The sequence below is a fragment of the Octodon degus genome, unplaced genomic scaffold (genome assembly GCF_000260255.1).
Source record: "Octodon degus isolate 3935 unplaced genomic scaffold, OctDeg1.0 scaffold00017, whole genome shotgun sequence".
Lineage (NCBI taxonomy): Eukaryota > Metazoa > Chordata > Mammalia > Rodentia > Octodontidae > Octodon > Octodon degus.
Window position 1 is genome coordinate 23418822 of NW_004524593.1, and position 4698 is coordinate 23423519.

Below are 4698 nucleotides of genomic sequence, written 5' to 3' on the forward strand. Positions count from 1 at the left end.
CATGTGTCCTTGTTGCCCAGCACAGGTACCCCAGGTGCTCTTGTTGCCCAGCACAGGTACCCCATGTGTCCTTATTGCCCAGCACAGGTACCCCAGGTGCCCTTGCTACAAAAAGTCACATACAAAATTCCACCAAGCTGTTCTTCAGCGTGGTGCAGTCTTTTCCAAGCTGCCCCTGATGAAGCAGCTCTTTCTCTATCCCAGACCCTGTAGTGGCCAGGTGTGACCTGCACCACCCCACCTACCGGACACCAGCATCTGGTGTTCTGTGCCTTCCCCGAGCTAACCTGCATGGAAAACACCCACCTGCCCATACCCAGCACAGTGGGCCCCAAAGCCCCAGCTCACCTCCTCACCCCTCACTTCTAACCCCAGCCCTGGGTCGCATTTCCACTTCTCCAGGGACAGGAAAAGAGGCCCAGGGGTGTCGAACCTGCTGCATTTCCAGTGCTTGTATTTGACGCACCCAGGTTAAATATGTCCCTCTTCACACTATATATATTTTTTTTTTATTTTATTTTTTTTTATGAACCAGGGATTGAACTTAGGCCCTTGTGCTTGCCAGGCAAGTGCTTATTTTACTGAGCTATCTCTCTGGCCCTGTGCAGTTGTCTTGTTTGTTTTTGCTCTTTTTTATTTTACTGGTTTTTTTTTGTTGTTGTTGTTGAATTGTTTTTTAGGAGAGGTTTGTTTTTTGGTTTTGGTGCTGAGGACTGAACCCAGGGCTTCCAACTTGCTAGGCAAGCATTCCACCACTGAGCCAAATCTCTAGCCCCTCACACAATATTTTAAAATGTAATCAACTTCACTTCCAAATGTTTTAGATCCCCTTTTGAACAGGGCTCTGAAGCAAACTTCTTTAAAACTTTATGCACTTGGTACAGGGTCTCACTACACAGCTCAGACTCGTAGTGATCCTCCTGTCTCAGCCTCCCCAGAGCTGGGATTACAGGCATGCACACCACACCCGGTTCCAGTTTGGCAGGCCCTGGGGCAGGGCCAGCACCGAATGTGGTACTAGGGATTGAACCTGGCTCCTTGAGCTTTCCCGGCAGGTGCTTAGGCCACGGAGCTATCTCGCCAAACTCTTTTGCTGTATAGCAACGCTTGGCTTTCAGCAGGTCCTCAGCAAAGGAGCAAAGCAGAGAGATGCCTATATCAACACAGCGTGAGGAGAGTGTTAGTACAGTTTGCTGGATCTCGCCTCCACTGTCAAAAGTTGTTTTCCGGGAGGAGGAGCCTTCCTGAGATGTCCACATGCAGCTTTTGCTCTGGCCCTGGGGTGTATGTGCTTCTGCGTGGGCTCCGGCTGGCTGTGGCGCCCTGCCTGTGTGCTGGTTCTCGCCACAGCCCAGGCCAACAGGAACCGCCATTTCTGGTGAAAGCGCCGAAGGCTGGCAGAGGCTTTGGGGCTGTGAGAGGCGCTGCAGCTGCTGCAAAGGGCTGGACTGCTGGTGGCCACTCACCTCAGAGTGCGGCAGGTGCAGCTCAGCGCTGGCCAACTGAAGGGCATGCATTCTACTCTCTGACTCGAGGGCCCCTGGGGTAGGGCACACCAAGGGCTTGAGCCTATTCCCGAGCCAGAATGGTCCCGACACCCGCACCACAGTGACGGTGCTGGCCTGGCTGCCACACTGTCTCCTCTGGGTAGCAAGAGGCCGAGGGAGCGGGTCCCCTCCCGCAGAGAGAAGCAGAGCTGAGAATACAGGCTACCCTCGAGGCTCTTGTACTGGTGGTGAGGGCCGCTCCCTGCTCCCCAGGGCTGGGTGTGACAACAGGCCTGCCAGCCCCGACGCCTTAGCCTGGTCCTACCATTGTACAGAATAAGTCACTTTAGGTTCATTATACTGAGGTCCTTGAAGAATCCCCTCTGGCTGGCATTTCAGGCCCTGCTTCTGATTACTGAGCTGGCAGAGTCATCAGCCCTGGAGACAAACCTGAGACCTGGTGTGGCACCAGGTACAGGAGGGTCGGAGCCCAGTGCTTCCCAGAAGCCTGTGCCTACAGCTGGGCAGTAAGGCCTCAGGGCCACCGTGAGCTCTGGGACCTCCTGTGAGGCCATGGCCCTGGCCAGCCGTGGACACAGGTTCCAAGCAGTGCGGCTTCGCCCTCTGCCTCCCTCTGAGAGCTGTGGGAAGCCTGTGTGCGTGAACCGTTGCCGCCATCCTTGGGCTGAGGGGCTGAGCGTCACCAGGGACAGCTGGGCCCTGCACAGAGGAGCATCCTGTCCAGCTTCGTCAGGAAGCAGGGGTGGGCCGCACAGCCCGGCACAGGCCCCCGGCCTCCTCAGCCACCTGTCTACAGCCTGCGTACTGGAGCAGAAGGGCAGTGCCTGCAGCCCTGTGTCAACAGAGGGCAGAGTCAAAGGCCCCTGGGCTGGACGCTGTCCTGCTGTCATGCCCGCCCCATCCTGACTGCACCACTGTGGGACACTGGCGCAGCACCTTCTCTGGATGAGGAGAGGCAGCGTCCAGCAGGGCCAGGCCAGCTCGGCTCCCTGTGGCCTGGAGGGCCATGTGAGATCCGCAGGATGCCTTGGCAGAGGTCTTGACACTTAGGGAAGGCCCAGCCACTTCCAGCCACCACTGTGGCTGACCATGTGCTGTGGAAGGGTCGGGCAGGGTGAGGACACAGCAGGAGGGAGACCTGGCTTCCCAGAGGCTGTGGCCTGAGTGTCGTGTCCAGGCAGCCCCCCTGTAGACACAGAGCACCCAAGCTGGAAGGAAACAGAGTGGCCATGTGGCCCACGTCCCTCCCATGACCGGAGGAACCATGGCCTGGACGTCCCTGTGCCGGTGAGAGACAGCGGCGCCCGGCAGCCTGGGTTTCCTTGGTGGGCTCTGCCCACGCTACTGGCGGTGATGTCCATGCCTTGGTCTCCAAGGCTTGGAAACGAGGAGGCTTGCCAACCCTTCTCCACACTGGGTGGTGCCCACTCCTGCTGTCAGGCTGGGCACTGAAGGCCTGGGGGACACAGAGGATGGGCAGGGACCTGGCTCTCCTGAGACACAGCCACTTTGAGGGGAGCCATGATTGGAACCCATGAGGGTGCCCCAGAGTCCGTGTGCCAAAGCTTGGTGTCCAGGCAGTGCTGTGGGGAGCAGTGGGCCCTTGAAGCAGTGGGGGGTTTGCTGGGAGCCCCAAGGTCACTGGGCAGCCCTCCAGGGCCAGCAGGACCTGTCAGTCTCCCCCTTACTGCTTCTGATCATTCCACCTCAATCTCTAGCCCTGATGGCTGCTGTGCCCCTTGCTCACAAACATGGGGTACCCCACCTTGAATGGGAGCCTGAAGATTCTGTTCTTTAGCTGCTCACTACCAGGCATCTCACTACAGTGACTGCAAAGCCATACCCAGAGCCTGGGGACAGGGACATTAAGCAAGCTCTGGGATGTCTAGGGGACGCCATGCGGCCGGAGTCTTCACCCTACTTCCTAGCTGCACTGGCAAGGCATCAGTCCTTGCAGGACCAGAGACCCCAGAGCACATGCCACTCTCATGATGAGACTGTACAGTCACTGGACTAGTGCCGGGCACCGCAGAAGCCTGCAGGCTGAGAAGCGGGTCCGGCCGTCCGCAGCCGGGCAAGCCCAGCACACAGAGTTCCCAGTTTGCCTGGCTCCAGCTGCACTGCCCTAGCCTGACAGTACAGAGCTAAACATGGGCAGTAGAGCCACGCTTTGAGTTTTGATTTTGCCCGCCCCAGGCTTGAGGTCCTGGTAGGGTAGTCTCACTTGACAGAGGCAACGGCAGCAAGCCTACTGTCTAGTCACAGGGACAGCCAGGCCACAAAGTGCTGGGTGGTCAGCACACCTGGGCACAGGTCTCAGTTGTTCTGTGGGACATTCAACACCATGTGCCCGCCCTCCAGAGGCTGGCACAGGGCTCTGGCACGTGTGAGGCGCACTAGGCCAGGCTGGAAGGCCTGCTAGGCCTGGTGTCGTGGCCACCCTGTCTTCTTACAGTTTTCAGTATAGGGTGGGACTGTTGGGGCGGAGCCCGCTTAGGTCAGCGACATCTGTACAGCAATCTAGATGTGGCAGTTACTGGAAAGACACCACCACGCCCTGACGCCAGAGCTCTGTGCCCGCGTGTGCCCTCTCGAAAGATAGGAAGAACACCTCTTCTTCCTGGATCCACAGGTCACTCAGCCGAGTGTAGACCAGCAGCCTCTCTGCCTCTGGAGGTCAAGACCCCACTTCTGCTGAGGGCCTGCCACCCCTGTCCCTGGCCACAGATGCTCGCAGGAGGCTGGACACCCTCCGGGTTGGTCTCCTGTGCTATGGGCCCCACTGCCACAGGGAGTGGAACCAGACTTCACCAGGGCCAGGGCGTGCACATGCGCTCTACCGTGCACCCTTCTGAAGGCCACAGGGAAGGCTGGGCTCCACCCATCCCCCAGTGAGACCCCTGGCTGGGCCTCATTTTCCTCCAGCTGCAGAGGCCCTGGATTCAGTGAAAGGCTGCTGTCCCATAAGAAAACTGCCCCCAGCAGGGTACAGAGTGCCCCAGCTGGAAGGGAGGGAGGGAGGGAGAGAGGGAAGGAGGCAGGGAGGGAGGGAGGGGAGAAAAGGAAAAAAACAAGAGTGGGAAGGAGGAAAGAAGGAAAAGAAGGGCAATGGAAAAAGTGTGAAGGCAGAGAAAGAAGTAGAGAGGAAAGGAAGGTAAGAGAAAAGGAAGTGAAGAGGAAAGGAAGGAGG